Source organism: Macaca fascicularis, chromosome 2 (genome assembly GCF_037993035.2).
Source record: "Macaca fascicularis isolate 582-1 chromosome 2, T2T-MFA8v1.1".
Taxonomy (NCBI): domain Eukaryota; kingdom Metazoa; phylum Chordata; class Mammalia; order Primates; family Cercopithecidae; genus Macaca; species Macaca fascicularis.
In genome coordinates this window covers 92,570,468-92,596,977 of record NC_088376.1, presented here as the reverse complement: position 1 = coordinate 92,596,977, position 26,510 = coordinate 92,570,468, and the positions used below count along the sequence as shown (strand labels likewise).

General features: G+C 37.2%; 1 pseudogene; it reads left to right on the top strand.

Moving 5' to 3' along the window:
• The first annotated feature begins 352 nt into the window (after positions 1–352).
• Positions 353–1,696, top strand: LOC102136283 (E3 ubiquitin-protein ligase RNF13 pseudogene; annotated as a pseudogene).
• The last annotated feature ends 24,814 nt before the right edge of the window (positions 1,697–26,510 follow it).

The window sequence follows — 26,510 nt, the reverse complement described above, 5'->3', positions numbered from 1 at the left end:
AGAATGTAAATTAGTTCCTAGCTACTTTGGAAAACAGTTTGGTGAATTTTCAAAGAGCTCAAAGCAGAATTACCATTTGACCCAACTATCCAATATTTGGGTATATACCCAAAGGAATATAAACTGTTCTACCAAAAAGACACAGGCATGTGCTTATTGCAGCACTATGCACAAAAGCACAGGCATGGAATCCACCTAGATGCCCATCAGTGGGGGACTGGATAAAGAAAATGTGGTACATAAGCACCATGGAATGCTACACAGCCATAAAAAAGAACAAAATCATGTCATTTGCAAGATGCAGCTAGAGGCCATTATTCCTAACAAATTAACACAAGAAGTGTTGTCATCCCTGCTCCTACTCCGGGCTGTGGGGTCAGTGCAGATATTCAGTCATGAAGTCAAGGTAGGGACTTCTCCTGCAACGTGGCCGGCAAGACTGTTTGTGTTGCGAGGGCTGGACTTCCAGGTGATTTTACAACAAGATGCTGCTCTCCACAGGGATGCTTATGTTGTCAGTCACACAAGTCTACACCATCTTGACTGTCCAGCTCTTTGCATTCTTAAACCTACTGCCTGTAGAAGCAGACATTTTAGCATATAACTTTGAAAATACATCTGACATTTGATGACCTTCCTGCAAGATTTGGTTATAGACTTCCAGCTGAAAGTTTAAAGGGTTTTTTGATTAACTCAAAACCAGAGAATGCGTGTAAACCCATAGTGCCTCCACCAGTAAAAGATAATTCATCTGGCACTTTCATTGTGTTAATCAGAAGACTTGATTATAATTTTGATACAAAGATTTTAAATGCACAGAGAGCAGAATACAAAGCAGCCATAGTTCATGATGTTGATTCTGTTGACCTCATTAGCATGGAATCCAACGACATTGAGGTACTAAAGACAACTGACATTCCATCTGTCTTTATTGGTGAATCATCAGCTAATTCTCTGAAAGATGAATTCACATATGAAAAAGGGGGCCACCTTATCTTAATTCCAGAATTTAGTCTTCCCTTGGAATGCTACCTAATTGCCTTCCTTACCATAGTAGGCATCTGTCTCATCTTTATAGTCATTTTCATGTTTTTGGCTATTACAAATAAAGCTGACATGGACATTTGTTTTATGGAAATATGCTTTCATTTCTATTGGATCACAAATTTTTTCCAGGATAGACATAGAGCTAGAAGAAACAGACTTCATAAAGATCAACTTAAGAAACTCCCTATACATAAATTCAAGAAAGGAGATGAGTACGATGTATGTGCCATTTGTTCAGATGAGCAGGAAGAGGGACACAAGCTCAGAATCCTTCCCTGTTCCCATGCTTATCACTGCAAGTGTGTAGACCCTTGACTAACTAAAAACCAAAAAAACCTGTCCAGTGTGCAAGCAAAAAGTTCCTTCTCAAGGCAATTCAGACTCTGACACAGATGGTAGTCAAGAATAAAATGAAGTGACAGAACATACTCCTTTAGTTAGACTTTTAGCTTCTGTCAGTGCCCAGTCATTTGGGGCTTTGTCAGAATCCCGCTCGCATCAGAACATGACCAAATCTGTAGACTATGAGGAAGATGACAATGAAGATACCAACAATAGTGATGAAGAAAACGAAACTAATGAACATAATGTTGTGGTCCAGTTGCAGCCTAATAGTGAATGGGATTACAACATAGCAAATACTGTTTGACTTTCAGAAGATGATTGGTTTATTTCCCTTTAAAATGTTTAGGTATATACTTTAGTTTGATTTTTTTACTCCCTTCAAAGATTTCCATAGAAATAACTTATTTTTTAGTATTCTACAATTTAATAAAATTGCTGAAAAAGGACTTTTGATCTGGTGTTTATCTGCAAGAGTGTACTTCTTCACTGATAATAATAGACTGGTGCTGTAACTCAAGCATCATTTCAGCTCTTCTTTTGGAATGAAAGTATAGCCAAAACAACAACAACAACAAAAAGTCTTCAGTATAGCTTTCAATTAAGACCTAGATCACAGTATTTAAGTGTTTTGCATTTTGTACGTGAGGTCAGTGCTACAGCTACCTAGCATGAAATAACGCAGCTTCTACCTCCATAAAGTTACCTAGAGTTTTTGAGTTGGAATATGTTCTGGCATTTACCCGACCTTCCATCATTAGTGAGAGGCAACAAAGTAATTCAGTGTCTTTCCTCCTATCGGCACATTGAAGCTCAAAGCAGTCTTTTCCCTTTCTGTTCCAGAGTCTTATCCTGACAGGAGCAGTCTATACCAGTGCAGATTTCAACACTTTTTTTTTTTTTTTAAAACGTTTTAATTACTATAGTGTTATGTGGAGATTTGATTCAATAACTAAAGTAATGTCTCTGAACTTTACTTACTAAATTTCAGTATCCTTAAGAGTTTTGTGGTATTGTTATCAAAGCAAAAAGAAAATGCTGCATAAAAATACCAAACTTCAGCAACTGTTAACGCTCAGATCATGTGGCTCTTAATAAATGGCATCTTATGCTAATTAGCCCTGCTAAACTATGCACAGAGGAAATTATTCAAGTATTGGATTTGAAAGTAAGTGACTTATGTTTAACAGAACTAATGATGTCTTGAAACAATGTATTATGAAAAGCTAAATTGTATTATACATCATTGTAATTATGTAGAAAATGTAGACTAATGTATAATCAAAATACTTACATAATTTTTATATGGCCTTGTATGAGGGGAGTTTGAATGTTAATAAACGTGTTTTCCACTCTACAATCCAGTTAAAAAAAATTAACGCAAGAACAGAAAACCAAATACTCCATGTTCTCACTTATTAGTGGGACCTAAACATTGAGTGCACATGGACACAAAGAAAGGAACAGTAGACACCAGAGCCTACCTGAGGGTGGAGGATGGGAGGTGGAAGAGAATTGAAAAGCTACCTATTTGGTATTGTGCTCACTACCTGGGTGACAAAGTAATTTGTACACTAGACCAGAGACATGCAACTTACTCATATAACAAACCTGCACATGTATCCTAGAACCTAAAATAAAAGCTGGAAAGAAAAATAAAATCATGTCATTTAGCAATAAGTATACTTAACAAAAACATAAAATTATTTGTTCATGAAGACTACAACACAATGGTCAAAGATTTTTCTATCACATGACCAATGGCCCCTGAAATTCAAGAAGGTACATTCAACAAAATGAACTAATAAAATTTCATGCAAAAACTTTGCTTGTAAAAAACCATAAGCCTCGGATTGTTTTTGGTGAAATGTGCTATCACTTCAACTGCAAATTCCTAGTATCAGCATTCTAAAGTAATTGAGTTATGAAATTAAATTGGATTAAAAAAGAAATAAGTAAAATAATTCAAATAGCTTTTGATATAATTATTTATAACATAATAATTGTTATGGAAATCTTAATTTAAAAAAGAAGTCTTATTTTTGAGGGTCACTGGTGGTCCCTGTGTTAATCTTATGGTGCCATGTTTCTGGAGCCTCTTACTTATGTTCCTCATCTATCAGCTTTATGGTATATCCAGATTTCTTTGATGTATCCAAAGACAATGTGGCTATTTGGAGAGAAAAAGGTAGAGTGGGGTGAGGTTCAGAGGGTTGAGAATGTAAAGCAATATAATATCCTTTGGACAATAAATATCAAAAGAAAGATTTACCCTCCATCAAAATAAAAAAGGAAAGCGTAGATATAATTGAAGTTATATAACACATGTTTCAAAGGAATATATACCTGTGTGTTTTATAACATACTAGATATATGTTATCTAGTATATATTTATTATGTATTATATATAATTATATAATCTAGTATATATCTTTGTAATCATTTTGTACAAAACTAGAGTTAATAAAAATGTTTATTTTGAAATATTAAAAGTATAGTTTGCCTAAACATTAATTGTAAATTTACTAAAGTTACTGATATGATTTGGCTGTGTCCCCACCCAAATCTCATCTTGAATTCCCATGTGTTGTGGCAGGGACCTGGTGGGAGGTAATTGAATCATGAGGGCAGGTTTTTCCCATGCTGTTCTCATGATAGTAGGTCTCACAAGATCTGATGGTTATTATAAGCGGGAGTTTTCCTGCACAAGCTCTCTCTTTGCCTGCAGCCATCCATGTAAGATGTGACTTGCGACCGGGCGCGGTGGCTCACGCCTGTAATCCCAGCACTTTGGAAGGCCGAGGCGGGCGGATCACAAGGTCAGGAGATTGAGACCATGGTGAAACCCGTCTCTACTAAAAATAGAAAAAAATTAGCCGGGCACAGTGGCGGGCGCCTGTAGTCCCAGCTACTCAGGAGGCTGAGGCCGGAGAATGGCGTGAACCCGGGAGGCGGAGCTTGCAGTGAGCCGAGATTGCGCCACTGCACTCCAGCCTGGGCGACAGAGCGAGACTCCGTCTCAAAAAAAAAAAAAAAAAAAAAAAAAAAAAAGATGTGACTTGCTTCTCCTCACCTTCTGCCATGATTGTGAGGCTCCCCCAGCCATGTGGAACTGTAAGTCCAATTAAACCTCTTTCTTTTGTAAATTGCCCAGTCTCAGGTGTGTCTTTATCGGCAGCATGAAAACGGACTAATACAATTACACATAACTTTATGTATTTATTTATGTTTACAAATGAAGCAAGAAAAAAACTTTAGCATTAAAGGTGCTAACAGTATTTTAATAAAACAGAAGAAAGTAATTCTGTGTTCAAGACTTGGTGTCAAGCAGATTTGGAGAGGACTTGCTTTCCAGAAATGAAGTGAATGTGAGGGGGAAAAAAGAAAAATAACTAAAATTGAAAACAAAATCTGTTGCATGTACACTTTGTCTCAACCGTCTTCACTGTAGTTAACACTCTTAGCAATTCCTCCTATCTCTAATTTTTCATTTTTATCATCACAATAGACATTAGAATACTATTAAGGCATTCCCTGAAATGAGTAAAACCTCTCTACTTTTATTTCTCTGATAAAATAAACCTGATATAAAAGGGGATAAAAGACTATAGCTTTTCAAAATGGTCATTCTCTTCAGAATTATGCGTGCTGAAAATGCCAGGCCAATTCAGCAACCTTAGACTTGAAGATCTTTTTGATCTGAGACATTGAAACAAAAGCAGGATATTGACTAACCATGTTAATGTGCATAAACTAACTCTGTTTTAGTCAGGAGCTAACCTTAATGCATCCACAAGAAATCCAAAAGAGCCAATGCCAATGAGACATTTGCTTTTATTCCTGAAGATTTTTGGGGATACAAAATAAAGTTTTACCCACAAAAACTCAGAATTTCTCCAGAAAAAGCTTCATGAACCATCTCTTCTCCGAAGAACCTTCTTTCAGCCTCTAGTCATCAGGTATCTCTTCTTTTCCATCTGCCCTCCTGCCCTGATCTGTGTCTAAGAAACTCTTAATTTGTCTTTTTCTCTCCCCACCTCTGTTTTATTTTTCAAATTTATTCCAACATTACAAAGGTTATTCTAGCCTTTGTCTTTTTAAAAATTTTAACAGATTTTTATCGTTAAAAATTTCCTCATGCCTCTTTGCACAATCCCCTCTTTTTACCCCCAGCTTCCATGAATCTCATTTCTCTCTATATGCTGTTGTCTTTCCAGAATGTCATATAATTGGCAATAAAGTATGTAGCCTTTTGTGTCTGGCTTCTTTCAGTTAACACAGTGCTTTAAAATTCATACATGTTACATGTATTCGTGGGTTGTTCGTTTTTACTGGTGAGTAGTGTTGCATTGCATGGATGTACTACAATTTGTTTCTTCATTTACCAGTATGTTTATATGTTGCTGTTTTTAGTTTTTGGCTATTATGAATAAAGCTGTCATAAACATTTCCACATAGGTCTTTGTGTGGTCACATATTGTTATTTATTTTGGATGGTTACAAATGAGATTGCTGGTTCATATAATATATTTAACTTTATAGGTACTGTTAAACTATTTTTCACATGAACTATATTATTTTGCATTCTCACTCATAATGTTTGAGATATCCAGTTGCTCTACATCCCTGTCTTGACTTGATACTGTCATTCTTTTGAATTGTAGCAATTCTAGCAAATGTATAGTATGTCTTTGTGGTTTTAATTTACATTTTCTCAATGATTAATGATGTCTAACATCTTGTCATGTACTTATTTGCCCTCTGTGTATCTTCTTTATTTTCGTTTTTAATTTGCAAATTTAACACCAAGCCTGGATAATTTTTGTAATTTTTTTTTTGTAGAGATAGGGTTTTGCCATGTTGCCCAGATTGGTCTTGAACTTCTGGGCTCAAATGATCTGCCCTTGTTGGCCTCCTAAAGTGCTGGGATTACAGGTGTGAGCTACTGTGCCTGGGCTATATCCCTTCTTTAATGAAGTATTATTCAAATGGCTTTTAAAATTAGGTTGTGTTTTTATTGTTGAGTCATGAGAGTTCTTTTATTCTAAATATTTTTCTAAAATGTTTAAAGTTTTTTTTGTTTGTTTCTTAGGAATATCTCTATTACAGTAATGTTGCAAGTATTTTTTCCTAGTTTGTCAGTTGTCTTTTTAAAATTTAATTTAATTTTTTTTTTTTTTTTTTTGCTGGGAAGAGAAAGTCTCCAGTGTGGACTGAAGGTACCCTTTCTTCCCCTAGTTTATTGTTTGTCTTTGATGTTACTAATGGTATTTCTTGCAATAAAAAGGTTTATTTTTAAATATTTATTTATTTATTTGTTTCTTTGTTTATTTAGAGATGGAGCCCTGCTCTGTCACCCAGGCTGGAGCGCAGTGACACAATCTCAGCTCACTGCAACCTCCACCTCCCAGGCTCAAGCAATTCTCCTGCCTCAGCCTCCTGAGTAGCTGGGATTACAGGCACCCACTACCATGCCCAGCTAATTTTTGTATTTTTTTTTTTTTTTTTTTTTTTGAGACTGAGTCTGGCTCTGTCGCCCAGGCTGGAGTGCAGTGGCCGGATCTCAGCTCACTGCAAGCTCCGCCTCCCGGGTTCCCGCCATTCTCCTGCCTCAGCCTCCGGAGTAGCTGGGACCACAGGCGCCCGCCACCTCGCCCGGCTAGTTTTTTGTATTTTTTAGTAGAGACGGGGTTTCACCGTGTTAGCCAGGATGGTCTCGATCTCCTGACCTTAAGTGATCTGGCTGCCTTTGCCGAGACCAGCTCGGTGGTGGAGACCCTAACCCAGCAGTGCAAGAGGAATTAAAGACACACACACACAGAAATATAGAGTGTGGAGTGGGAATCAGGGGGCTGACAGCCTTCAGAGCTGAGAGCCATGAACAGAGTTTTACCCACATATTTATTGACAGTAAGCCAGTGATAAGCATTGTTTCTGTAGATTATTGATTAACTAAAACGGGAAACAAAGGCATGGGTCTGGCTAGTTATCTGCAGCAGGAACATGTCCTTAAGGCACAGATCACTCCTGCTATTGTTTGTGGTTCAGGAATGCCTTAAGCCAGTTTTCTGCCCTGGATGGGCCAGGTATTCCTTGCCCTCATTCTGGTAAACCAACAACCTTCAGCATAGGCGTCATAGCCATCACGAGCATGTCACAGTGCTGCAGAGATTCTGCTTATGTCCAGTTTTGGGGCCTGTGTATAGCCAGATTTGAGGGCCTGTCCCCAACACACCTTGGCCTCCCAAAGTGCTGGAATTACAGGCGTGAGCCACTATGCCTGGCAAAAAATGTTTATTTTTAAATCTGTACTCAAATTCTCAATGTAAAAAATTGCCACTGGATTTTGAGTCATAGGAACCTCTCTTAACAATAAGATTTAAAGAGGAATTCACGCATGCTTTCTTCTAGTGAATTCCATTTCTTCTGTCTAATTATATTTTAAAATATTTATATTTCATAATTTGTGAATTTTATTCTTGTATTTGATGTGAAGTCTGCATCTAATTTTATTTTTTCCACAGGATTCATCAGTTGACCCAGCACTATTTATTAAATCTTTGTTCCAGTGATTTGAGATGACATCTTTATCATATATTTAATTTCTACATATATTTGTGTCTTCTCCTGGGCTTTCTATTTAATTTCTGTTAGACTATGCATCAGTACCACATTGCTTTAAATATATGTAGTCTATAGTATGTTTTAATGTAGGATTAAGTCTAAACAGGATTAGTATCCCTTGTAGATTTGTTTTTAGTGTTTTCCTGACAATTTTTGCATATTTGTTTTTTCATATGAACCTTTTTTTTTTTTTTTTTTTTTTTTTGAGATGGAGTTTCGCTCTTTTTGCCCAGGCTGGAGTGCAATGGCACAATCTCAGCTCACCGCAACCTCTGCTTCCTGGGTTCAAGCGATTCTACTACCTCAGCCTCTCGAGTAGCTGGGATTACAGGCATGCGCCACCATGCCTGGCTAATTTTTGTATTTTTAGTAGAGATGGGGTTTCTCCATGTTGGTCAGGCTGGTCTTGAACTCCCGACCTCAGGTGATCCACCCGCCTCGGCCTCCTAAAGTGTTGGGATTACAGGCGTGAGCCACCGCGCCTGGCCATATGAACTTTTTAAAGATAAACTTTTTATTTTAGAGTAGTTTTAGACTTATAAAAAATTTCAAAAATAGTGCAGAAAATTCCCGATATACTCCACACAGTTTCCCTTTATTATTAACATCTTAAAATAGGATAGTATATTTGTCATGATAATTGCACCAATAATAATAAGGTATTATTGTTATTGGTAATTAACTGAAGTTCATACTTTATTCATATTTCTTTGGTTTTGACCTAATGTTCGTTTTCTGTCCTAGGATTGCATCCTGGATATCACATTATATTTATTTGTCATATCTTCTTAGGCTCCACTTGGCCGTGGTAGTTTTTCAGAGTTTCCTTGTTTTTTTGGTGACCTTGACAGTTTTTAAGAATATTTGGTCAGGTATTTTATAGAAGATCTCACAATTGGGATTTGTTTGATGCTTTCCTCATGATTATATTGGGTTTGGGTTTGAGGGAGGAAAACCAAAGATGGAAAGTGACATACTTACCATATATTGTCAACATGACATCACTGTTGATGCGAACATTGAACACTTGGCAGAGGTAGTTTTTGTCATGTTTCTCCACTGTGAGGTTACCGTTTCCATACTACGCTTGATAAGGAAGTCACTATATATAGACGACAGTTAAATATTGGGGAGTTATGCTCCTCTTCCATGAAGATCGAGTATCTACATAAATTATTTGAAATTCTGCTCTAAAGATTTATCTATTCTTCCCCATATATTTATTCAATTTTTTAAATATCAGGATAGACTCATGGAAATTTATTCTATATTTTGGGCTATAATCTGATATTTCTTTATTTTGCTGCTGAAATTGTTTCAACTTTGGCCCCTGAGGACTCTTTCAGTTGGCTCCTGTGTCCAGTTGACATACCCCTATCATTATGATTTTGTTTGATAATTTTCTTTTATTCCTATACTACATGTATTTTACACCTTTTTGAACTGTCCCACAGTTCTTGCATATTCTGTTTTTATGCTTTTTCTTTCCTCTTTTCTCTTTGCATTTAAATTTGGGAAGTTTCTATTGACCTATCTGCAAGCTCACTGATACTTTCCTTGGTTGTGTCCAGTCTCCTGATGTGCCCATCCAAGATGCTCTTCACTTCTGTTACAGTGCTTTTTACTTTTAACCTTTCCCTTTGAGTCTGAGAGTTTCCATTCCTTTGCTTAAATAACCCATCTTTTCTTGAATGTTGTCTCCCAAGAGTGCATAACATATTAATCATAATTATTTTAAATTCCCTGTCTGATAATTCCAACATCTGTGTCATATCTGAGTCTGGTTCTTATGCTTGCTTTGTCTCTTCAGACTGATTATTTTCTTGCCTTTTGCCTTTCTTTGCCTTGTCATGTCTTAAAAGCTGGACATGTTGTATCAGATAATACGAACTGAGGTAAATGGGCCTTTAATGTGAGGATTTATGTTAACCTGCCTAGGAGTGGGTCTATGTTTATGTTTCCTATAGCTATAGTTATCAGAGGCTTCAAATATGTCCCTTGTTTTTGTTTTTTCTCCCTTCTTGATTTTGGGACTTCCTAAGTACTTTTCAGAGTCTGTATCTTGCTGCTCCATTAGCTATAATCCAATTGTAATTGTACTGTAATCTTGTTTGTGTGGTGGTATGGTGGTAAGGTGTGGAGGGATGGGAGCATTCTATAATATTCCAATTAAATCTCAGTGTTTTAGTGGTCCTCTCTTTTGGGGCTATGACCTTCACCTGTTTTTCTCTCCTTTCATCCCTGCTCCCTTCTTTAGCTATGACATTCCCAGTTCATTGCCTGTAGTTCAATGCCTGACACCTTTTAACATTATTTTAAACCCCTTTAGATGAGACAGAAAAGCCAGAGGCTACTGGAGTGGGAGGAATGCTGTACTGATAGGAACCTCACAGGTTATCACAGATTAGACCAAGAAAGATTTCATCATGACTCTGGCAATGTTTTTTTCCTTCAAGTAAACCTTTGTTACAAAGAAAGCTCTGGGCATATTTCTGTATTTCACAATGATTACTCTTCCCTCCCCGTGTCAGAGTCATGAGGGTGTCTTTCTCAGTCTTGTCTTTGAGAACCTGATAAAGTTCCTAAAAGGAAAGCTCACAGAATTCAAGACCCCCAGACTACTGTCCCCAGGAGTTTCTCATTCTAATTGGAGTTCATAGTTACTCTCCTGCAGTTAATCAAAACTACCGTTTGAAAGTTCCTGCTAGTTTATGGACCCAGAGACTTCTGTTCCAGGTAAGTAGATCTCAGCTGTGTCTCTCTAGATGAACTTGCTTCTCCAGATTTGGGGGTAGCAGTTTGCCTTACAACCTCAGTTTTCTAATGGGTTAAAGAAAAATAATTGATTTTTCAGTTTGTACAGCTTTTTCTTGTAAACACAGTGTGACAATCTCCAAGCTCTTTACAAGTCAGATTTGAAACTGAAAGTATCCCTATCAACCTTTTTGTCAGCTTATCTAGCTTCATAAATAAGCTATTACTATATTTAATGGAATTTCATCAAATTAATAAATTCACTTTGAGAGAACTGACAGCTTTATGCTGCTGCATTGTAATATCCAACAAGAGGAAATGCCTTTTTGTTCATCTATTTTTGTGACTTTCAGGATTGATTTTAAACTTTCCTCACAAATCTTGCACATTTCTTAAGTTTATTTCTAAATATGTAATTTTCTCCATTGGTGTCATTATTGGAATTTTGTCTACTATTATTTTCTCCAACTGGTTATTATTTGTGTAGATGAAGACTGTTGATTATTCAATGTTAATTTTATGTCCTGATTTATTCATTCTTTCATTGTTGGGCCAGTTTTACCTTTAAATTTCTGGGGGTTTTTATGTGTACTGGCATATCATCTACTTAATAGAGGTAGTTTTACTTGTCTTTAACAATTCTAATGCCTTCAGTTGATTCATCTTGTTTATGTGCATTGACTAATACCTCTACTACAAAGTTGAATAGTAATGGAGATATTTGGCCTTCTTGCCTGTTCCTGAATCTTAGTGAAAATGCCTCAAGTGCTTCCTCATTAAGACATTTTTAAGGCTAAGGTGTACATATTTTAGGTAGTTAAGAAAATATCCACCAATTTTTATTCTCTGGAGTAACTTTCTTGTCAGAAATGAGTGTTGAATTTGTCAAAGTTTTTCTTCAGTATTTATAAAAATAAACACATTTTTCCCTCAGATCTAGTAAGATAGCTTGTTATATTGGTGAACTTAATAATGTGGAATACACCTTGTATTTCTGAGGTAAATCTTACTTGATCATGGTGTGTTATTTTCTTCCTTAGGTTTGGACACTGCTGGCCAACATTTTACTTAGCACTTTCGCATGGATATTCACTGGTCTTTAGTTTTCATTTGTTAGTACTTTTAGATATAATTATCAATATTCTACTTCTTTCTTTAAAAGAAGTAAGTAGGTTAGCTCATTTTCAATGCTCTGGAACAGTAGTCCCCAACAGTTTTGGCACCAGGGACTGATTTCGTGGAAGACAATTTTTCCACACTAGGCATTGGGAGTTGAAGGAGATGGTTTCCAGATGAACCTGTTCCACCTCAGATCATCAGGCATTAGATTATCATGAGGAGAACAACCTATATCCCTCACATGTGGAGTTCACATAGGGTTTGTACTCCTATGAGAAGTGAATGCTGCTGATGATCTGACAGAAGGCGAAGTTCAGGCAGTAATGCTCACTCGCCTGTCATTCACCTCCTGCTGTGTGGCCCAGTTCCTAACAGGCCATGGGTCAATACTGGTCCACGGCTTGGAGGTTGGGGACCCCTACTCTGGAACAATATATGGAGCACTAGTAGTCTCTGTTCTCTAAAGGTTTGGTAAAAAATCCCTGTGAAACTGTCTTAGCCCAGTGCTTTTGGCGGGATAGTTCCTTGATAACATTATTTTGTTTAAAGAAATCGTTTTATTCAAGCCTTTACTCTCTCTGCTGGGATCAGTTTTGGTTATGTATATTGCTCTAGCAATTATCATTCCTTTCTAGGTTTTTAAATTTATTTGCATACAGGTCTGCAAATTAACATCTTAATGAGTTTTTTTTTTTATTTATTTAAATAGTTATTTCCTCCTTGTAATTTTTTTTTTTCCAGATGGAGTCTCACTGTGTCACCTAGACTGGAGTGCAGTGGCATGATCCCATCTCACTGCAACCTCCACCTCCCAGGTTCAAGCAACTTTCCTGTCTCAGTCTCCTAAGTAGCTGGGATTACAGACACCCATCACCATGCTCTACTGATTTTTGATTTTTAGTAGACAGGGTTTCACCATGTTGGCCAGGTTGGTCTCAAACTCCTGACCTCAAGTGATCCGCCTGCCTTGGCCTCCCAAAGTGCTGGGATTACAGGCATGAGCCACTGTGCCTGGCCCCTCATTGTAATTTCTTATACTGTATATTTATATATGATTTTTCTCTACCATGAGAACTAGCAATTTGTTTTGTTCATTTTTTCTCAAGAGGCAGGATTTGGATATATTAATTAGTTCTACTGTTTTTCTATTCTCCACCTAGGAATTTTTGCATACCTTCCTGATTTTCCTGTTTATAAATTCTTTTGGTTTATTTTGTTGCTTTTTCTACCTCATTTGTGAGTTGGAAATATAACTTACTTATTTTCATTCTTCTATTCTTAAGTGTTTAGTGCTATGAATTCCTCTGGTTGCTACTGTAAATGTGTTCAAACAAATTATGCTATGAAGTGTTTTCGTTTTTATTATTTTTTTAGACATTCTGTAATTTGGATTATATTTTCTCTTTTACCCAAGAGTTGCTAAATAGGTGTTTCTTTTTAAAGTTCCAGGTGAAAGGATCTTCCTTTTTTTTTTTTTTACCTGATTAGTAATTTCTAATTTGTTTTTGTGATCATGGATTATTGCTTTAATATGTCTACTTTATAGAAGCTACTGATGTTTTCTTTGTGGCTTAATATTGAATTAATTTTGTAGTGTTTAATAAGCACTTGAGAAAATGCTATTCTCTCTAATCAGTGCACAAATTTTGATATATAGCCATCAGACCAAACTTACTGACTGTGTTGTTTAGGTCTTCTATATCCATACTGATAGGACAGTACTTGATGTGCCTTATGCTGATAATAGTTGTTAGTCTTCTATTATTAGTGTTTTAATCTCTGTCTCATTGCATCTCTATAGCTTTTGCTTTATAAAAGTGATTGCTATATTATTTGGTTATAAGAATACAAATTATAAGAAATTTATAACATATATTCTTGTGAATTTTGGCTTTTAGCATGTAAACATTCTCTTCTTTGTTATGTATACTGCTTTCTTGGCTTGAGTTCTGATATCATAGTTGCTACTATAGATTTCTTATTGTTTCCATTTGCCTGGTACATTTATCCATCCTTTTATTAGTTCTGAATCATTTTGTCTTAATGTGATTTTTATATACAGCAATTGCTTTGTGAGCCAAATTGAAAATATTTTTCTTTTAGTAGGGGAGTTCAGCCTATTTACATTTATTGACGTGACTGGTATGTTTGCTTTCAATTTTGATATAATATATACATAATTATTTGTGTCGTACAATGTTTGCTTTGTTTCTCTATGAGATGTGTGTTCTTTGCTCCTTTATATTTACTTTCAGTATCTATGAAGATATTTATTTTTGTTTTGGTGATTACCTTTGTACTTTGTACTTTGTACTATCTGTTACAGTACCTATTCACCTCTATTTCTGCATGTAATTTTTTACTATCTGATTTATTAGGTTTTAATAGTCTCCTTTAACTCTTCTACCTATTACCTATACAACAGAGATTCTCAACTGGGGTGATTTTGCCCCACAGGAAGCATTTGGCAATGGAGACATTTTTGGTAGTCACACTGAGGGGATATTACTGGCATCTAATGGGTAGAGGTTGGAGATGCTCCTAAATGTCTTATAATAAACAGGACAACTCTCAAAACAAAGAATTATCTGACATAAAATGTTAAAGCTGAGATCAAAAAACCCTTCTGCATAGAAATTTTTTCTCTTTCCCTCTCTTTTTCTCCCATTTTTGTAATAATTAAATATTTTCACAATATATAGTATTTGTACATTATTCCTCCTTTGTCCTCATTTTTTGTTTGTAATATGCCATAATTATACACACACACACACACACACACACACACACACACACACACACAGACACTCAGTTTTTGCTGATATTTTTTCAGTCATCTCTTGGTTGGATGAAACTCATCCTTTAGTACTATGTTGTCTAGTAAGTTAGTCACAAGCTACATGTGACATGGAGAACTGGAAATATGGCTAGAACAAATTAGATGTGGCATAAGTGTAAAATACACTGAATTCAAAAATTTAGTACAAGGAAAAAATGTAAAATATCTCATTTTTTATATTGATCATATATCAAAATTGCAATATTTTATATATATCGGGTTAAATGATATATATTATTGAAATTAATTTTACCTCTTTTTACTTTTTGACAAGTGGTTAAGACATCAAATTTTTTTGGAAAGTATCTGATTGTTTCATTGTGTGTTAAATACAGGAAAGACTGTAGAAAGCTAGGGAAAGATTTCTCCATTATTGGACTCCTAAGACAAAAGGTTGACATAGTTGGGTTTTTGAATCATTTTCAAGTTGCCTGTTTTATATAACATATTGTGCATGCTTACTATTAAGCTGTTGTCATTCAGCTCCAAACCTTCCCTTCTTTGCTTTGTGATACTAGGGCTGAAGACTCTGCAGTTACATTTCTGCGGGATCAAATGCTTTCCTGTTAGGCTCTGCCAGTAGGCAGTGCTAGTGGGAGATAGGAAAACTGGAGGAGGAAGATGGGACTTGACTTTTCTTGGTTTGCTTCCTGTTCTGCCTTTGCTTCCTATTCCTGTCAGTTGGTTTCAGCAGCAGTTACAAAAAAAAAAAAGCCTGTTGACTCTAATTTCTTCCTTCCTTCCTTCCTTCCTTCTTTCCTTCCTTCCTTCCTTCTTTCCTTCCCTCGCTCTCTTTCTTCTTTTCCTTTCTTTCTCTTCCTTTCTTTCTCTTCCTTTCCTTTCCTTCTTTCTTTCTTTCCTTCCCCTTCTCCTTCCTTCCTCCTTCCTTCCTTCCTTCTTTCCTTCCCTCGCTCTCTTTCTTCTTTTCCTTTCTTTCTCTTCCTTTCTTTCTCTTCCTTTCCTTTCCTTTCCTTCTTTCTTTCTTTCCTTCCCCTTCTCCTTCCTCCTTCCTTCCTTCCTTCCTTCCTTCCTTCCTTCCTTCCTTCCTTCCTTCCCTCCCTCCTTCCTTCCCTCCCTCTCTCCCTCCCTCCCTCCTTCCTTCCTCCTTCTTTCTTTTCTTTATTCCCCTCACTCTGTCACCCAGGCTGGAGTGCAGTGACACAATCTTCACTTACTGTAACCTTCGCCTCCCGGGTTCAAGCAATTCTCCTGCCTCAGCCTCCCGAATAGCTGGGTTTACAGGCACCCACCACCATGCCCAGCTAATTTTTTGTATTTTTGGAAGAGACGGGGTTTCACCATGTTGGCAAGGCTGGTCTCGAACTTCCTGAGCTCAAGTGATCCACCCGCCTTGGCCTCCCAAAGTGCTGGGATTGCAAGCATGAGCCACCGCGTCAAGCCCTAGTATGCAGCTTTTCTGGAATCAGCCCTAATGCATACTCTCAGAGATAACAGCATCTACTGCCCTGTGCGTTCTCTCCTCACAGGTACAAGACCCGGTTCTCATGGTCCCTCCTTTAGGCTCTCAAGCTTTAGGAATTGCATCCAATTTTCCATTTATAGTTTTCTGGAAGAGATTCCAAACAGTGTTCATTCTTTTAGAGGGCCAATTACTGCACAGTGCACTAAATAAGGCTACTTCTTTTTTTACTCTTTTTTAAATTACTTTTTTTTTTTTTTGAGACAGAGGCTCAAACTGTTGCCCAGGCTGGAGTGCAGTGGCACCATCTGGGCTCACTGCAACCTTTGTGTCCCGGGTTGAAGCAATTCTCCTGCCTCAGCCTCCTGAGTAGGTGGGATTACATGCCTGTGCCACCAAGCTCGGCTAATTTTTGCGTGTGTGTGTGTGTGTTTTTAGTAGAGATGGGGTTTTGCCATATTGGCTAGGCTGGTCTTGAACTCCTGGCCTCAAGTGATCTGCCCACCTCAGTTTCCCAAAGTGCTAGGATTATAGGCTTGAGCCACCATGTCTGGCCTAGATAAGGTTACTTCTCTGCTGAACACTACCCAGTAAATTTTTAAAAATGAAATTTATTTTATGTATATGATTTATGTTTATGTTTATGATTTATGTTATGTTTTATATTTATGAAAGGAATTTATTTTCATGTCAGATGTCTTCAGAAAGTGCTTTGCCAATTTCTAGTCCCATTTGTAATGTAATCTATCTCAAACTGGTAGAATTTTAAAAGAATAATGCTCAGATTATGTTTATATGAGGAGTACACATTTATAAGAAAGAATTTGGAAAACATAAGATTGAAAACAAATATTAAAATTACCCCAAATCTTATTCCTTACATATCAGCACTATTAAGTTTTGGTGTATTTTTTTAATATTCTTAAGACTGTTTTTAATCTCACTTTTTAAAAAATTGTCAAAATGATGCATGTTGTTTGTAACAAAAAATCCTAACAGTTTAAAAGTTAAAACTAAAACATGATTTGCCTCCTTTTCTCCTCTCCCTAATTCCTATTCATGACTACTATCTTTGCTTTTAAAATTAGCATTACAATGTGTTTTTTGTGCTATTATAAATTTTAGTATAAATACCTAATACTACATTATATGAATATACACTAATTTATTACACACTGTCAGAGGTTTAGGTTCCCTATTATAAGTTTACAATTAACTTCTTTGTACAAAAAGTTTTTTTCTGAATTTAAGTGTTTTTTTCCCCAGAAGTAGGATCACTAAGTTAAAGCCATTTTATATTTTTGAGTCCCTTGCCATGTAATTTACAATAGCTTTTAAGAAAAGTTATTTCAATTTTCACTTCCAAGAACAATGGAATTTCTGATATTGAAACTTTGACTGTCATGACTGATGACAAGAGATTTTTCAACCAGAGGCCTTTCTATGTTTCTGTCAAGTCACTTTGCAGAACACCTTTTGCATTACACTTACTTGACTATATGTCCTCTACAGAATGGCTCCTAGTAAAATATATTTTTATCTTTTAAAAATGTGTCCATTCTATCCCAGAAAACAGCACCCACCAATTTTACACCCTTGGGATATCCTATTGGATAACAGGTCAGTGGCTGCCATGCTTCATGTGCATAATAATCCCAGGGATGGGGAGAGTGTCACTATGCAGAATGGGCTCTTACTCCTTAGGCTGAGTGAGTGAGTCTGGGGTTGGGATCCTGGAATTTGTATTGTTAACAGGGGATTCTGATGCAGTGAATGATCTCTCAGCAGTCAAAGAGAATCTCTACTCTGTAGATTAAATTACTGATTCTTGATGTTTGGTGATTAACAGTGGTTGATTGTTAAAAAAAAAAAAAAAAAAAAAAAAAAAGCCATATAGTAAAAATGAATGTGGGAAATACTGACATAAACATATTAAACAAGGTTAAATGTATTTCTCAGGATTTTTAATATGCTGATGCTCTCTAACTTTTCAATATGCTATTGCTCTCTGGCTTTCCAAAGAGGGTTTATTTTTTTGCAGCCAAATTTATGTAACTAAGAGAATTCATTTCATTGTTTATTGCTTATTCGTTTATTTATCTTTTTGAGTCAGGGTCCCACTCTGTCACCCAGGCTAGAGTGCAGTGGCACGATCTCGGCTCATTGCCATCTCTGCCTCCTGGGTTCAGGTGATTCTCCTGCCTCAGCCTCCTGAGTAGCTAGGCTTACAGGTGCATGTCATCATGGCTGGCCAATTTTTGTTATTTTCAGTAGAGACACGGTTTGCCATGTTGGCCAGGCTGGTCTCGAACTCCTGACCTCAGGTGATCCTTCTACCTTGGCCTTCCAAAGTGCTGGGATTATAGGCGTGAGCCACTACACCTGGCCTGTTTATTTTCTTTAGTTTTTTTTGTTTGGGCGTGGGCCAACTGTTAACATCTGATGTTCCTGGTAACAAAGTTGGAAAATCCTGGATTAAGCGATCTATTACAGTATTTCCCATCATTCCCTTAGTACTTTAAAAAATTTAATGAACTTCCCTAGGCACATGGCTTTTATTATATGGTTTAGGCAAAGTAAAATTTTCATATTTTGTAAATCTAAATTTTCAGGGCTAGATTGACTTCCTAGCAAACATGCTTTTTTTCTTTATATTCAAATGCCTTTTTTGTTCATTCTCTTAATAAAAAGTGTACCAAAGAAACCTGTTTTGAAGCCCTCCATTTCCTATTAGTGCCTATTAACTAAAGTAAGATGTGATCTAGAAGAACTTCATATAATAGAAATAAAGCCCACGTGACCAAAAATTTAACACTCATCCATCAACAACTGCTTTAGAAGTGGCAGTGTCTTTATTGTTTAGAATTTCTAATGTTGGGGTTTATTCAAAGTGTTATAAAAAAGGTCTTTTGAAACACTCCTGTAGCAAATTATTTTGGCTGAATTACAAATCCTCAAAAGTGGGGCTTTATTATAATGGAAACAGAGTTAGAATAAACTCTAACAACATTTGTAGGCAGCACTGTGTAATGAGGGTTGAGTGCATTGCTATATTATGACTAGAGGCATATCTTTTCACTATCTCAGTAAAGCACTCCTAGCTTTTATACACAGTGTTATTGGTCAAGTGTTCTGTAAGCTTCCCTGTTTCTTTTTATCCAATTGTTTCACACATCTTCTGCATATGAAGCACCGCAATTTCAGGTGACCCTATCAGGTTTAAATTATTAGCTCTGGATCATTCTCCTGTTAGAAATGTTTTACATATTCATCTGTAGAAGTAAATAACAGCTTCAACTTAACATGTCAACAACTCTATAGAACATTCTAGCTAACTTCAATGAGCTTTAATCTTGTTAATAGCACCCCCTGAAGTCTGGTTGGTCAATAATCAGGAAGGAAAATACAGGGTAACTCACTAATTTTGTACTGGTGTTTTGTAATTTGCAAAGCAGGAAATATACTTGAACAAATTAGAGAAATCTTGAAACACTTCTGTGAGGCAGATATTGTTATAACTTCTTCCCCACAAAGGTGGAGAAGCTGAGACTCAACTAAATTAAGTAACTCACCCAAAATTTCTTCCTCAGGAAATGATGCAGCTAGGACTCACAGCCAGGTAGTTTGATGTGAAAATCTGTATTTTTTTTCTATCACATATAAGTTTCATTTCTCCAAGTCACCTTCCACTTAGACTATATAAACTCCAAGATAATTTGATGGTTTACATTTACCCTTTAAAGATAACCAAGGAACCTACCAACTTTCCAGTTACAAATATTTTCCATGTAGCTTTTATGAAAGCAGTACAGTGTTGAGAACTGAGTGAATTACAGATAATTGAGTTTCAGTAAATTCTGTGTTCACTCATTAGTCTTGTGACATTGAGAATGTTACCTCCTTGAGCTAGTTTCTACTTATGAAAATGAGGACTGACTATAGCATGTAGTTTATGGGATTGTTATAACATATTTATGGAATATGCCCAACACAATACTGAGGGTACCCAGTAACTAACTTTAACTTTATTTGCAAAATTTCACAATGTTTAATTTCACCTGAGCCAGAAAAACAGTAAAGGGTAAGAAATCCCCCCACTCTTTGTGTTCTGGAAAATGACTTAATAAGACTTACAGAGGCCAGGCATGGTGGCTCACGCCTATAATCCCAGCACTTTGGGAGGCTGAGGTGGGTGGATCGTTTGAGGTCAGGAGTTCGAGACCAGCCTGGCCAACATGGTGAAACCCCGTTTCTACTAAAAATACAAAAGTGAGCTGGGTGTGGTGGGGAGACTGAGGCACAACAATTGCTTGAACCAGGGAGGTGGAGGTTGCAGTAAGCCAAGATTGTGCCACGGCACTCCAGCCTGGGTGACAGAGCGAGACTCTGTTTAAAGAAATAATAATAATATAAAAAGACTTACAGATGCCTCCTTTGTTTACTTATAACAAGGCCTGACATAGATCCTCAAAATTTCTTTTTTTAGCCTCATAAATGATAAGCTAAACTGCTTGTCCCATTGATCAATTGGAACAAAATTCTTGGTATTCAAACTTTGGTTAAGCTTCTTTCCTTTCTCCAGGACCCTGAACTTTGGCCCACCCTCAGCCTGGGCTAGCATACAATGCCCCTTTAGAATAAGCTGATCTCGAGGTCAGACATTCTCTCATATACTATCTGATTGCACCATCTTTTATTCTACTTTCCCACACCTGGCTCTTCCTAGCTTTGTTTATTCCTCTCTGAAAAAGAAAAAAATCTTTTTTTTTTTTTTTGGCCTAACTTTTGAGATGCTTGCAGATCTCATGGTCAGAGCATTCTTCCTGTTACAATAGTCCTCCTCCCCCTATTGCAATAGTTTCCTTACAGTAATCTCCCCTTACAATAATCTTTTTGAATAAAGTCTCTTCTTACTAAGTCCAGATTTGTTTTTATTTGACAAATGTATAGAAGGATATTCTATGAAAGAGATCTGCAACCACTAGCATGTTATCAAGAAGATTCCACTTTGGGAGGCCGAGACGGGTGGATCACGAGGTCAGGAGATCGAGACCATCCTGGCTAACACGGTGAAACCCCCGTCTCTACTAAAATATACAAAAAACTAGCTGGGCGAGGTGGCGGGCGCCTGTAGTCCCAGCTACTCGGGAGGCTGAGGCGGGAGAATGGCGTGAACCCGGGAGGCGGAGCTTGCAGTGAGCTGAGATCCGGCCACTGCACTCCAGCCTGGGCGACAGAGCGAGACTCCATCTCAAAAAAAAAAAAATAAGTGAAAATTTAAAAAAAGAAGATTCATAGAGTGAATGATTTTCTTTTGGTGGCTGCTTATGACATTGTCCTATAGCTCATCACTGGTCACTTAGAGGGAGGGATATCAGGGTAAGGTCTAGAAAAGTTGCAGGAGGGTGGGAAATAGAACTGTTGTGACCAGCAAAATAATAGTCTCTTCTTTCTATTTAAAACAAGCTATAGTATATCCATCTGTCTTAGTCCACTTTGTGTTGCTATAACAGAATACCTGAGACTGGGTAATCCACAATGAACAGAAATTTAGTGGCTCATGGTTCTGGGAGGTCCATGATTGAAGGGTCTGCTTTTGGCAAGGGCCTTCTTGCTGCATCAGCCCATGGTGGAAGGGTGAAAAGAGGATGAGAAAGAGCAAGAGATTGAACCCTCAGCCTCAAGCTATTTTATAATTGGCATTAATCCATTCATGAGTGTGGAGCTCTCATGACCTAAATAGTTTCCATTAGGCCTCGCCTCTCAATGATGTTGCACTTGGGGATTAAATTTCCAACACACACTGTTTTGGGGACACATTCAAGCCAAAGCACCGTTCTATATGCTTCTCTGTATATAGAACATATAAAAATAATGTTAGACAAGAATATTAAAAGAATGGAAAGCTGTGATAATTTTTTTTTTTCTTACAGCAAATGTTAAAATGGTATGAAGAGTATGGTCTCATGGTGATAAAAGAAAAAATATGTTTGTATACACAGAGGAAAGACTAGAAGGTTCTGTACCTGTTAACGGTGACTGATCCTAGAAGAGCGAAATTTAGGGTAAGATTTTTCATTTCTTTTTCCCCAAAATGTCTGGATTGTTTTTAAAAAATAGTTGTTCTTTATTTTTGTATTTCAAAGGAAGTATATTGTCTTAGTCTGTTTGAGCTGTTTAACAAAATTCTGTAGACTGGGTGGCTTAAACAACAGAAATTTATTTTCTCACAGGTCTAGAAGATAGACAGTCCAAGATCAAGGTTCTGGCAGGGCTCAATTTCTGATGAGGGCTTTCTTCCTGACTTGTCAATGGCTGCCCTTTCCGTGTGTTTTCACAGAATACTTCCTTGGTATATGCACAAGGAGAGAGGAAGAGGGCGAGTTCTCTGGTTTCTCTTCTTATGAGGACACTAATCCTATCAAATCAGGACCCCACACTTATGACGTCATGTAAACTTAATTATTTTCTTACTCCAAATATGACCACACTGGAGTTAGAGTCTCAACAAATGAATTTTATGGTGGGCATATACATTCAGTTCATAGCACATATACTTACTATAACAGAGACAACCGATGTTCTAGTCTTTCTTTCTATGTCCACACAAACATATATGGGGAGAGGGTAATACATGTACACTTATACATGCATGCACATAGCCACATAGACTTTCTTTTCGTTTTAATGAGATCTTACACTCCATGTTGTTCAGTATTTTGCTTTTTCCACTTCACTACATGTCCTAGACGACTTTACAAGTCACTTCATACAGATCTGTTTTATTATTTATAAATGAGTACCGTCATTTGTTGAAAGCATTTAGTTTTTCACTGTTTTTGCCTGTGTTATCTTTAAAACTTTTAAAGCAAACACAAAAATCAGTTAGGATAGTAAGAGCCTAATTGCGAACAAAGAAAACATTCACATTTTAAAAAGCTAGAAGGAAATAAATCAAAATGTAAAGAGTAGTTATTTCTGAATGTGGGAATATAGATAATTTTGTTATTTTTTTAACAAAATAATTTGCTTTATTTTCTACCTTACACTTTGTAAGGTTGCTGAACATTACTTTTCCCCAGTCTCTATATAGAGTCTTGCTTCAGTTCTGCCCTGTGTCTCTGCCACAGAGGACAAAACTTGAGCTCCTCTGGAAGTTACTCTGTTTAGCTATAAATAATAGCCAAAATTACATTTAATTGCATCATCATCATAATTTTCACTTTGTTTACATAAAGCAGTAGCTTCCTTTTGGAGAAATTGTGTGTTGAGGAGAATGTGTATGGGATTTGTGTTTGATAGACTTTTGTTTTAAACTAGTTGAACTGTATGTGACTTGAAAAAGTTGCTTTTACTTCTCTTAACACCTCTCTCAGCTGCTCAACAGAGAGTTGTGAGAATTAGAGATCAAAGGATTGAAACCCTTTTTTGTATTCATGGACAAAAATGCTGACACAACTATTTATTTCTCATTTATATATACCAATGACAAGTGGAATTTATAATCTGTGTAATGTCCTTCCAGCCCTCCTTTTAATGTGTGTGAAATACATAAGAAATATATTGGAATTCTCTTTCTGCAACTGGTTCACACAATGTTTGAGCCAGCGCTATGTCATTTCTCCTTTAGCTGGTTTTTATTCTGTGCACACTTGCCTTCTTTCTGTTATGCATTTTAAAAGTTATTTTGAAGACAGGGATATTGCTCACTCCAGACTGTTTGTTAAGAGAAGGTCAGGGCAGCTTTTGGTGGGTTTGGTCAATTCCTCTGGCATCACTGAGTGTCCCTGCAGTGCCCTTTTTGTTCTGCACAGTGGAAGCAGTGGGGACCCTGTTCCAGACTCCAGCCAGGTCTGTCCCCAGACTCTAACTCTGGGTTAGGCCTACAGAAGCGGGGAAAGAGGCGGGGTATATAGGAGGAAGAGATTGCTTCCTGAGAGCTTTTCCCAGAGCATAAGAAACTGAGCTAGTGGTGGACTTTTCCCAAGTCCACTACCACCAAAAGCTTGGTACACAGGATGCTCTCCAATTCTTTAGTGTGGTCTGAGAGACAAACCACCTTCCTTCTGCTCTTAAAGAAGAAAAAGTAAAGCATAGACATTGTAGGCTATTAATACAAGCCAAAATGTTAAAATAAAAACCTTAGAACGTCTTCCATATTTGCTCCCCTCCTCACCACTAGGTCAATGTGCACAGCTAGATCTATCTAGATTTATATCTATATCTTTAATCCTAGATACAGCATTTTACACATGCATACACACACAAACACACACATATTTCTATATATAACTGTATATTATATATACACACACACATTCTTAACTCTATCTGGTTGTATGTATACAGCTAATATTTTTTTGGTCCAAAGTATAAGATAGTGTAACTGATGCTAGGGTGGCTGAAGCACTTTTGGCTTCCATTCCTTTAACAGTAATTCCACACATTTAAACCTCCTTCCCTCTCCCTGCCCAGTATGTACCCTAGCAGGTTGGCCTTGGAAAGTCACATTAATGTCTTTTCCTTGAGACTTGCCAATAGTTTCACTGGTGACAAAGTTTTGCCTAGACTATAGTTAGTACAGGAAGACTCTCGTACTTGCCTGGATATTATCTTTGTCATTTCCTTTCCTTACTTCCTCCACTCCTTGAGAGACTAGTAAATAAAAGGGAAATTAAAAAATAAAAGAAATAATTTGAGTATTGGTTCAGAAAGTTTTTCATCCTAGCCTGTTGACTTTGTGTCTAATCAAACAATCCGGGGTTCAAGTTGAGAGATGCAGTCCTTGTTACAGTGTTTACTGAGTTCAACCCCTCCCCACAGTCCACTGTAGCCAGGCATTGTAATAATTAAATTTTAAAAATATTTCTAAAAACAAGTTACTTATGCCACAATTTAATGCTTATGTCCTTTTGTTCTCTGAGGATACACAGAGCAGGTATTTGTGCTCACAGTTCTTCTGATTAAGCTAATAACTGGAAAATAATCACATCCAAATGGGCTTCAGGATCTTAAGTGGTACTTGTGCTTGAGAACTAACAGATAGTTCTCCTTTGGAAGCAGGTAGTTGGAAAGAACACAGCACAGAAAGCTTTAGGATGAATTTTCCTGGCAGCCATCCTGTATCGTCGAAGATGAGCTGCAGAGGACTGGCAGGGAGTGCTTTAGTCTCACAGCTTGGAACAAACACAGAAACACAGAAAGGATTCTGGAACTCTGCCAAATTGTTGGACCTCAGGGAAACTTGCTGGGCCTTATTAAAAATACATAGTTAAGTTCTGACTTTTGCCTAGTTCCCATTTGACCCTTTACCGAGATCTGTCTTTCCCAACCAGCCTTCAATCCCTGAGGAGAGAGTTAATGGCAGCAAGGAGTAAGGTGATTTGGTCTTCCCTTCAACCTGTTGCTACCCAACACAAGGACAATTGGTCTTCCACCTTCTTCACAGTTCATTCAGTCATTGTCCCTGTCTCCCAGGTGAGTTGAAGTGAGCAGCAGTGATGAAAACAAAGCCACACCTTTGTAATGATTTTTGCATCTAAATTGGACTTCATAAAGAAATGACAATGTGTGTGGCATGCTTAATAAGCCACATAATGTTCCTCCCGTATATTGTGTTTTACAGGCCTCTTAATCCTTAATTAAAACAATGTTAAAGTTATTATTGCTACTTGTTTCTATGTTTTATAGGCTCAATGAGGGAAGAACTTTGTTTTATGCACTGCTATATCCCCAGCACCTAGAACAGTTCCTGGCACCCAGTAGACCCTCAATAAATATTTGTAGAATGTTTCTAGAATGACAACTGTTATTGTCACTTCATAGCTTTCAAAGATCTTAATCATAATAAAGAGACTTCAATATTATGTGTAGTAAGTGGTAGGTTCTTTTTGAGACACAGTCTCGCTCTGTTGCCCAGGCTGGAGTGCAGTGGTGTGATCTCGGCTCACTGCAACCTCTGCCTCCTGAGTGCAAGTGATTTTCCTTCCTCTGCCTCCTGAGTAGCTGGGACTACAGGCATGCACTACCACGCCCAGCTAATTTTTGTATTTTTAGTAGAGACAAGGTTTCGCCATGTTGGCCAGGATGGTCTCAATCTCTTGACCTCGTGATCCACCTGCCTTGGCCTCCCAAAGTGCTGGGATTATAGGCATGAACTGCCGCACCGGCCAGTAGGTTCTTTTTAAAATCACTAACAAAGATCCTTAGTTCATATTCTTTAAAAGTAAGAAACATGTCTCGTGTTACTTATGCACCACCTCGAAGTGCCCGGAAAAGGAGCACTCCATAGGTCTAGTGAAGGCTGGTGACTACAAATGCCTTTCTAATAACACTTGGCTGAGAAACCATTCAAACTCAGAACCC